Raw genomic sequence first — 11,396 nt, forward strand, 5'->3', positions numbered from 1 at the left:
ATGTGCAAATGCACGGAAGGATGAAATGGCAGAGTGTGGGGGGCAGCTGCAGGGGACAGTGTGAGTAGAGAACAAGAGGGGATATTTTTTTTTTGAGAAACTGCCAGCAGTAGGTTATGCAGCTGGAGGGGTCAGGGCCAATCACATGTCACCAGGAAGGCGTTTGGACTCTGGACTCTCCACCTGGGCTCTGTCTTATGGGGGCAGCTGCTTGCTCCCCATCTCTGTGCAGGAGGACGCTTTTCCCACCAGTCTCTGCTGGTCCTGCCATGCCCACACCCCAAGGCCTTACCTCCCCCAAAGCTGCCTGCTCCCCTTCCCTTCCTTAAAAACACTTGCCTTAGCCTTGGTCCCATCCAAGGAGTTGGAAATGAGACTGTGAGGACTGACAGGTGCCTGAAAGGTCTTCATCCCTAAACTCCTCATTTTATTGAATTGAAGACTGAGGCCCGGAAAGTCACTTGTCCCAGGTCCATGGTTAAGTTAGAGGTGGAGTTGGACCACCTGACCATCAATATTGTAACCAATTTATTGAGTAGTCTCAAAATCTCAAAACAAAAACCAAAAAACCAAACCAGTTGCTGTCAAGTCGATTCTGACTCATAGTGATCCTACAGGGCAGAGTAGAACTGCCCCATAGTGTTTCCAAAGGGCACCTGGTGGATTTGAACTGCCGACCTTTTGGTTAGCAGCATAGCTCTTGACCACTGAGGATTTCCAGTCTCAACACAGTGGGATTCAAATCTCACATGGCTTTATTTTTCTGCAGTCACTACCTTCAATGAGGCTTGCCCTCTTTCTTACCCGGTAACAACATCTCGAGCAGATACTATAATTTTCACTCACTTTCAGGCAGTAAGAGTTCAGATCGATCCACTTTAAAATTTCAACATCCTATCGTGTCTCTGACTTAAATGACTTTTCCTTCCTCTCTTCTCCTACTCTGTTCCCCTGGCAGGTAGCTGAGGGGGTTGGAGTGGGGAAGGGGTGTGATCTGCTCCCCTTGATCCCCCCAACCCTCTGGGGCTGGGGGCAGGACTGAGAGGGGAGACTGAGTATTGCTGTATTGGTTATCTATTGCCGTGTAACAGATTGCCACAAATTTAGTGGTTTAAAACACACATATATTATTTCACAGTTTTTGTGGGCGAAGAGCCCAGACATGAATCTCACAAAGCTGAAATCAGTGACAACCTGGATGTGTTCTCATTTGGAGGCTCAACTGGGGAAAAAATCACTTCCAAGCTCACTAAAGTTGTTGGGAGAATGTATTTCCTTCTGGTTGTAGAATTGAGGGTCCTGGCTTCTTGTGTGCTGTTGGTTGGAGGTTGCCCTCAGCTCCCAACCACCTGGGCCTCCTAACATAGCTGCTTACTTCTTCAAGGCCAGCTAGGCAGAGAGCCTCTGGCCAAACACGTGTTGTAATCTTGTGTCTTAGTTACCTAGTGCTGTTGTAACAGAAATACCACAAGTGGGTAACTTTAAAGAACAATTCTGTAGGCTAGAAGTTCGAATTCAGGGTGTAGTTCTGGTCTATTCCAGCTTCTAGCAGCTGTCAGCCATCCTTGGAGGTCCTGGCCTTGTAGACACTTCTACCTCCATCATCTGTCTCCCTCTCCCCACTGTGTCTGCCTGTCTTTGTGTTTATCCTGCTCTTTTTATAATTCAGAAGTGATTAGGTTTAGGATCTATCCTACACTGGTATAACCAATTGACTTCATTATGGAAGGTGATTACCTTAGATTAGATTATATTCACAGGTACAGGAATTAGGATTTCAACACGTATTTTGGGGGACACTATTCCATCCATAACATGATGTGGTCACAAACACATAATTCTGTACTCTTTTGCCATATTCCTTCGGATAGAAGTAAGGCACAGGTCCCGTGAAAACCTTAGAGTCTGTCTGCCACATAACACTAGTGTCTTATGGCTTATGTCACTACTCACCTATTGGTGTGGAAGAGGCCTGACCTCATTCTGTCCATGGCTGCTGGTGGCAGTCTTGTGTCCACTTAGGAAGCCAGATCCCATGACCCACCGTGTGGCTTTTGATATAAATCAGAAATGGAGAGGGGACTCAGAGAAGATAGGGTCAGCATGTGGGGTATGAAGGCCATTCATTCCTGGAACTTCAACTTGGACTCCAGTCACCCCCAGCCACAGAAAAGGGGGGCTATGATAAAGATTCCATTGCCTCTATTCAGACAATTGAGATAATGGAAAAGCTCAATATCATCAGTCAGAACAAGGCCAGGGGCTGACTCAGAACAGATCATCAATTGCTCATATGCAAGTTCAAGTTGAAGCTGAAGAAAATTAGAACAAGTCCATGAGAGCCAAAGTATGACACTGAGTATATCTCACCTGAATTTAGAGACCGTCTCAAGAACAGATTTGACACATTGAACAGTAATGACCGAAGACCAGATGAGTTGTGGAATAACATCAATGACATCATACATGAAGAAAGCAAGAGGTCATTAAGAAGACAAGAAAGAAAGACCAAAATGGATGTCAGAAGAGACTCTGAAACTTGTTCTTGAACATTGAGTAGCTAAAGCGGAAGAAGGAATAATGAAGTAAAAGAGCTGAACAGAAGATTTCAAAGGGCAGCTTGAGAAGACAAAGTAAATTATTAGAATGATATGTGCGAAGACCTGGAGCTAGAAAACCAAAAGGAAAGAACACGCTCAGCATTTCTCAAGCTGAAAGAACCGAAGAAAAAGTTCAAGCCTCGGGTTGCAATACTGAAGCATTCTTCGGAGAAAATATTAAATGACATAGGAAGCATCAAAAGAAGATGGAAGGAATACACAGAGTCACTATACCAAAAAGAATTGGTCAACGTTCAACAATTTCAGGAAGTAGCATATGATCAGGAACCACTGGTACTGAAGGAAGAGGTCCAAGTTGCACTGAAGGCACCGGCAAAAAACAAGGCTCCAGGAATTGATGGAATATCAATTGAGATGTTTCAACAAATGGATATAGCGCTGGAGGTGCTCACTCATCTATGCCAAGAAATTTGGAAGACATCTACCTGGCCAACCGATTGAAAGAGATCCATATTTATGCCTATTCCAAAGAAAGGTGATCCAACCGAATGCAGAAATTATTGAACAATGTCATTAATATCACACTCAAGTAAAATTTTGCTGAAGATCATTCAAAAGCAGCTACAGCAGTACATCTACAGGGAACTGCCAGAAATTCAAGCTGGATTCAGAATAGGACGTGGAACCAGGGATATCATCACTGATGTCAGATGGATCCTGGTTGAAAGCAGAGAATACCAGAAAGAAGTTTAAGTTTTATTGACTATGCAAAGGCATTTGACTGTGTGGATCATAACAAATTATGGATAACATTGTGAAGAATACTAATTCCAGAGCACTTAATTGTGCTCATGAGGAACCTGTACATAGATCAAGAGGCAGTCATTTGAGCAGAACAAGGGGATTCTGTGTGGTTTAAAGTCAGGAAAAGTGTTCATCAGGGTTGTGTCCTTTCACCATACTTATTCAATTTGTATAAAACCAAAACCAAACCCACTGCTGTCAAGTTGATTCCGACTCATAGCGACCCTATAGGACAGAGTAGAACTGCCCCATAGAGTTTCCAAGGAGCACCTGGTGGATTCGAACTGCTGACCTTTTGGTTAGCAGCCGTAGCACTTAATCACTATGCCACCAGGGTTTCCATTCAATTTGTATGCTAAACAAATAATCTGAGAAGCTGGACTATATGGGGAAGAAAGTGGCATCAGGATTGGAGGAAGTCCCTTTAACAACCTGTGTTATGTAGATGACACAACCTTGCTTGCTGAAAGTGAAAAGGACTTGAAGCACTTACTAAAGACTACAGCCTTCAGTATGGATTGCATCTCAGTATAAAGAACACAAAAATCCTCACAACTGGACCAATGAGCAACATCATGATAAATGGAGAAAAGATTGAAGTTGTCAAGGATTTCGTTTTACTTGGATCCACAGTCAACGTCCATGGAAGCAGCAGTTAAGAAATCAAACGATGCATTGCATTGGGCAAACCTGCTGCAAAAGATCTCTTTAAAGTGTTAAAAAGCAAAGATGTCACCTTGAGACTAAGCTGAGCCTGACCCAAGCGCGGTGCTTTCGATTGCCTCATATAGATGCGAAAGCTGGATGATGAATAAGGAAGAAGAAAAATTGACACCTTTGAATTGTGGTGTTGGTGAAGAATATTGAATATACCATGGACTGCCAAAAGAAAGAAAAAATCTGTCTTGGAAGAAGTACAACCTGAGTGCTCCTTAGAAGCAAAGACGGCGAGACTACGTTTCGCATACTTTAGATGTATTATCCGGAGGGATCAGTCCCTAGAGAAGGACATCATGCTCGGTGACAGGTCTTTGTAAAAGGGGAGGACCCTCAGTGAGATAGATTGACACAGTGGCTGCAGCTATAGGCTCAAGCATGACAATGATTGTGAGGATGGCGCAGGCCTGGGTAGCACGTCCTTCTGTTGTTCATACAGCTACTATGAGTCGGAACTGCTTTGGCAGCACCTAACAACAACACGATAAAGGTGGCAGTGGTTTGGGAGACAGGCAGCCCTTTTAGAAATAAGTGGTCAATTAAAAGAATCTAAGGAGGTGTGTATAAGTTTTGTGACCAACACAGCCCACCCCTTGTGTCTTCTCATACTACTGCTCCCATACTTCAATATGGAGCTTACATTTGTCCTGTGCAAAAAAGACATCCTTACTTATTCCCCAAGAAGGGAGGTATGGGTCCAATAAGTGGCAAAACTCTCTTCAGGAGGGTTTTTCTTGAAGACTAAGACAAGAGAATTAGTGAAAAAAATATCATGCAATCCTCATAGTTGTATCTGGTCCAGAGGCTCTAATTGATATTCACCATCTACGTGTTCCACTACTCATTTTACATACCTCTGCCTTCAGCTCGCACTTCCTCTGGTCTGGGTTGTTTTCCTGGTGGGGGGATCCAGACCCTCATTCCTGAAAGGTCTACACTCCTAGTGCCCTGCCCTCATTGGTTGTTGTAGCTACCTGTTAATAGTCATCACCAGGTATAAAAGTATTAAAAGAATCCCTTGGTACAAGACATTCTCTGCCCTGCCCTCATTGTGTAGTAGCCATCCTAGCTCCTCATGATAATCATGATTAACTATCCCAGCCAGTATATAAACTCCCTTTCTTTGCCTGTCAGTCCATTGCATGAGAAACCCAAAGTGACAGATTTCAGTTCAGTGGAATTCTTACTATGACACCTGGTGGAAGTCTCCTCCCTCTGTTAACTAGGAATTCGAACCTGGCGGATCCAAAAATCATAGTGAAGGGAAGCACAAATTCACAAATAAGTCTTTGGATGTAATAGTGACAGAAGCCATTCTAATTCCAGCCCTTGTCACCCAGATCCATGTATTCTAAGGCACATAGCATACTGTGAGCACTGGTTCAAGTATATACTCCATCTAGAGGAGAGGGGCCCCAAGAAGGGGTTGTTCTCCAGATGGTATTTTCCTGAACTTTCAACAGGCCACTTCGGCATTCCATCAAGCCAACTTATTATTGGTGATGAGGCAAGATCAATAAATCCTGAGGTCATGAACTTATTGTTGTGCCTCTTTGCTGTAAAATTAGTTCCTTGGTCTAAGGCACTGTGGTGTGCCTCTGTTGATCTATTGATCAACTGATCAGTAGAGATCTATTGATTATTCTGGTATTCTGTAAGCATCCGGGTGGTGGTGCTGGAGTTTGTACTGATTATGGTAAAGACAACTCACTGCCCCCTCAGAAGATGCAATCAACCTGATGTCAGATGGATGGCTATTTTGTTTTCCCACTAAGGAATAGTGCTGTATATAGGGCTCAGTGTCAGTCTCTTCTGCGAGCAGGTTGGTTACTCAGCAGTAACACTCAACTTTGGTGAGAGGGAGCCTCCATCTTGCCACCAAGTCCACTATGCTTATCAGCTCATTGTGACTGAGGACTGAAGGGAGAGGCTAGCTGACATCCATAGAACTAGTTATTTTGAACACCTGCTTGTTCTATGAGGCCTCTGTGATGGATGGACTTTGGTGGACATTAATATGAAGCCCAAAGATTGGCACCCTTGGAGTGTTAGGGCTGGGGCTAGGGTGAGCCAAGTGAGTTGCCTAGGGCGCAAAATTTAAGGAGGTTCTCACTCTCAGAATTGTGCAAGTACACTGTAGTCCCAGCCCTAGACCACCTTTTTTCCAGTCTTTCCACTGTACTCCTTCTAGGGCCCTGACCAACTGGCTAAGCTCTTTTCCAGTAGCCAATAGTCCCTCTATATCTGTAAAAACAGCATTGTGGGGGTGGGGGTGGGGCGTCAGACCCCCTTGTCTAACTTCACAAGGGGAAAGAGAGAGTTATTATCAGCATCGAGAGCCCAAAGCTGAGTCCTATGAGGTGCAGGTCGGATATACCTCCACCCTCCAACTCTTTTACCAATCCTGACACCAGTTGTCCCTCCCATGGCGCTCTCTACTTTCTTTGTTGGGTTCGATAATTCATTGCAATGGCCACACAGAGCTCACAGACCATACTCACAGTTATGGGATTTATTAGGGAAGTAACAGGTTACTATTCAGGATCAGAAACTACTCAGGATACAGTTGTTCGATCAGGACAGCTTCTCAGTCAAGCCTGCAGGCAGGCCTCTCTCTGGCCCTTGGCTTCTCTGCCCCTTGCTCCCTTGGCCCGGCCTCTGCCCTGCTCCGGCAAGTGTTACAAAGCTCTTTAGCTCTGCCAATAAGTGCCCGGGGGCATCCCACTCTGCCAGTAAGCTTCGGCCTGAACTCTCCCAGCTCTCTCCATGGGTTGGCAAGCCGAGCTCCACTGACAAGGGCCTAAAGGCACCCCGTTCTGCCAGGAATCCTCCTGCCTGAAGGCTCTCAGATCCATGGGTTGACATACCTACTGTAACCACTTTGCTGTGCCTTCTCACACCGGTCTTGTGGTTCTGCTGCTGCTTCTCACTGTCTGGCACCGTCTCTGGTGTTACAGCTCTCTCTCTCTCTGTCTCCTGGGTCTAGAAGGTTCTCAGTGCAGGGACCCTGGGGTCCAAAGGACATGCTCCGCTCCTGTCTCTTGTTCTTCATGGTAGAGAACACCTTTCTGCCTCTGGTATGGCTCATTTTAAGCCTAGTGGGATGGCAAAACTGACCAATCCCCTTGTTAGGGTTCTATACACCTTATTTGGATGATCTCATTTTTAGGTGCCGTGCACCTTATTTGTATTATTATCAAGTGGTCCAATTCCCTTGGTGGGCCACAAGCACCTTATTTGTATAGTCCCACTCAAACTTCTGGTGGGAGTTACAAGACCATGGCAAGAAAGGCCATCCGAAAGGGATCAATCGCACTGCAATATCCTTACTCCAGACTATTCCTCCCAGTGTACAAAGCAGATGACCAAGCGTATGCTTGCAGCTCTGCCCCCTGTGTGAGGAGTTCCTCTTACCACTGTCCTTCAGGGACACCACTGTGTAGGACTGTAATGTTGCTGTGCCAACATATCATGCTGACCCATTCCTGGGCTTGGTCTGAGTTCTTTCCTCCTCTTGAGTTATAAGGAACCCCCCATGAAGTCATAAACCTGGGTCGAAGGAGAACCAGCGGTGTAGTGGCGATAGGTGATTTGGGAGTCTGGGCCACCTGCTCATACAATTTACTCATGTGTTCTGAACCAGCTCAAGCCTGGTCCAAATGTGTTACTTCCGTCACATAATGGATTGCTGCTTTGCGTGTCTAATTTTGTTACTCAGTGGATAACAGTCAGTTTATGATGGACAGCTCAGACCGAATGGTGACTTGGTGTCCATTGGTCAGGCACTCAATCTCAACAGCACATTAGTAGCTGTTTTTCAGAGTGTAATTCTTTGTCATGGAGGGCATGATTTTCTTCAAGAACCCTAAAGTATATGCTTCAGTTCTCTGTTGGAGTTTGCCAGAGATGCTATAGAGGTCCAATCACTACAGGTATCTCTAGCACCACTGGACATTCTGGGTAACGCGGCCCAAGAGGCAGAGCTGCTTGTATCACGGCCTAGACCTGCTTTAGGGGCCTTTCTGGCTCTGGAGCCCACTCAAAACTGGCAGCCTTCTGGGTCACCCAGTAACTTGGTTGAAGCCGTGTTCACAAGTGCAGTATATATTGCTTCCATAATCTAAAATGGCCAAATAAATGTTGTACCTCTTTCTTAGTACCAGGAAGTGAGGGGGCAGTGGTGGTTCAGTGGTGGTACTCTTGCCTTCCATGTTCAGGAGACTAGGTTCAATTCCCAGGCAATGCACCACCTGTCTGTCAGTGGGGGTTTGCATGTTGCTATGATGCTGAACAGGTTTCATTGGAGCTTCCAGACTAAGGCAGACTAGGAAGTAAGCCTGGTGATCTACTTCTGACAATCAGCCAGTGACAATCCTGTGGATCACAATGGTCCAATCTGGTCATGGGGATGGAACAGGACCAGGCAGAGTTTTGTTTTGTTGTGCATGGGGTTGCTATGAGTCAGGGAAGTGCAAGGTACAGCATTTTGCCCTTTCAACAAGCTCCAAACCAGGGATTTTTTTGGTCAAGGAAATCTGAGGAGGTGCACAAAGTTTGTGTCCAATTCAGCAAGGGTAATACACACTGGAAAATACAAATATCTTTCTTTCCCTTTTCATATCTACCATCTACTTTCAGGGAACAAAACTGATCATTTTTCATTTTTACCACCCTAACCTCTCTTCCCAGACTTTAGAAATAGCACACCATTGTCTTGTACAATCAGTCATTATTTGGCAAGTAACAGCCAAGGGCTGGCCTTGTAGAAGACATTGCCTTATTTGAGGATTACCTGGCACCATTCCGTAGGTGAGAATACTGAGATCAAGGCAAGGGGTTAGCATAAATCGTGTACTGAAAACATTGTATCTGGGGCTTCTAACCTGTAGGGGTGGGGAGGGAGATTATAAATCTGGCTGTTTGCTGTAAACAAGCACTGTGCTAAACACTTTACATACATGAACTCATAGCAGGCTCATCAGGTAGGTGCTATTATTATCACCTCTACTTTATAGACAGAGACTCTAGGACGTAGGAAGGCTAAGAGATTTGCCCAAGGTCACACAATCAGGAAGTGGGGATTAGAACCAGGAATTCTGGCTCCAGATCTCGGGACTCCACCACTTGGCAATACAGCCGCCAAGGAGTTAGGGATGCAATCCCACACAAATGGGTGGGTGCTGCTTAACTGCTTTCCAACTGGATTATTTCATGTTAAAGACACCTAAGCAGAGAGGAAAAGGAGCCAGACTTTCAAAGCCTTTATTACAAGAGCATAAGAGACCTGTATGGAATTTCCCTGAGAAGACCTGTATATTTGAGCTTTTAAAAAGTCAGAATCCAGGAAGCTTTTCTAACCATAGCCACAACTATCCTTTCAATAACCCCAGCTTTGCAGCAATTTTGACCCCAAGCACGAACTTGTTGGCGCAACCCTAGTTCCTTTGGGTATAATTTTTCATCCAGCAGAATGTGCTTTGCTGACATCGTGAGCAATCATGTCACCCCTATCACATTGCCGAAAAGAGCAGTGATATCTTAGAGTTCGCATAACACCTTTCCTCTGAACAGCTCTAGGCATTTGCAGAATCAAAGGCACTGCTTTATAGTTACTCTTGCTGTATCTGTTTAGTCAACAGGTGTTCTACACCAAATGTGCTAGGGGCTAGACGTGCAAATGTAAATACAAACTCCGCTCCCTGTGCTTTGGGAGCTCACCATCTGGGTGAACAGAAAAACTGGTAGTATATTAACCTTTTAGTGCCTGCTACTTCTTCTTGGCTACTGAAAACTAGCAGGTAACAAAAGAAGTGAACTGGAAGTGGGGAAACTGAAATGGTCAACCCTTGGCCAAGACTTCAACAGCTAGGTTTTTCCCCGGATCTGTGTGTGTCTGGGAGTCCCTGGGTGGTGCAAACGGATAGTATACTCGGCTGCTAACCAAAAGGTTGGATGTTCAAGCTTACCCAGAGATGCCTTGGAAGAAAGGCCTGGCAGGTGATCTACTTCCAAAAAATCAGCCATTGAAAACTCTGTGGAGCACAGTTCTGCTCTGACACATACGGGGTCTCCATGAATTGGAATCAATTCAGCGGCAACTGGTAGTAGTGTGTGTGTCTGGTTGGGTTTCTAACTCACAGCTTTATTATAGGATTAGTATAATGAGCCAGGGCTAGTAAAGTTGTTCCTTGTTCTTATGAAGAGGGAAAAAACTCCTCCATGAAATAACATATGCAATTTTTTGAAAATCATAAGGCCTTTAGCAAATGTCATATTAATTTACCTGGTTTTTAATATATCATAGTGGGCTCAAAGATCAACTAATTTACTTGCGAAAACAATGACTCAGTGGCAGAAATGATCGGTTTCTGAGTTTCTTTTCTGCATTCTTTTCCACTCCAAGGTGGAAACCTTGTCTTGTTTATGTTGAATTCCCAGTGTCTGGCAAAATGCTGGTATATAGGAGGTGTTCAATCATTATGTATTGGCATGTTAAGAAAAAAAAAAAGAGAGGAAGAAATTTAAATAAATCTTTTAGAGACTAACAGCCCCAAAGCAGAGGCTGTTCCATGTTGACTTTGCTCCCAGCCCCCATGCGTGTATCTCTGTCCCCTTCACAGGCAGCTCTGGGCAGCTCTGTGTGCATCTCCTCACTCTCAGCTTCTGTGTCATGGTAGATGATTTCTCCCACACACATACCTGTATCTACCGTGGGCACCTACATGGATCGGAGGGTCAGAGGAAGAAGGGACTGGAGTCACCCTCCCTTCTGCAGGTACCTATGTGACTGTGGAGAGAGAATAGGAGTCAGGTCTTGAGCCCCTGCTCCACCACTTACTGGCCCTGCAACCTGAGGCAAATCCTGTAGGCCCTCTGAGCCTTGGTTTCCTCATCTGTAAAATGGGGATAGCCCAGACTAAGTTGTTGTGTGTAGGGAATGAGTAGTCACCTGTAAAAGGCTGCTGCACTCAGGTTGAGGACTATCACTGATATCACTATTTATTACATCAAGCGCAGTAATAAGAAATTAAAGTCCAGTGAGTCGGCTAACTCAGCACAGAGTTGAGCCCTCCATGATATGTCAGGTAGTGCTTAGCTCTGAGGGGACAGCAGCAAGCAAGATGCACAAGACCCCTGCTTTCTGTGAGCCTTCATTCTGGTAGGGAAGAGAAAAATAAACTTGTGAACAAATTGTTGTTGTTAGCTGCTGTGGAATCTGCCCCCGGCCCGTGGCGACCCCATGCACGAAGGAACCAAACGCTGCCCAGTCCTACACCATCCCCCTGATTGCTTGTGGATTGGATTGTTGTGATC

The sequence above is a fragment of the Elephas maximus genome, chromosome 3 (genome assembly GCF_024166365.1).
Source record: "Elephas maximus indicus isolate mEleMax1 chromosome 3, mEleMax1 primary haplotype, whole genome shotgun sequence".
NCBI classification, from domain to species: Eukaryota; Metazoa; Chordata; class Mammalia; order Proboscidea; family Elephantidae; genus Elephas; species Elephas maximus.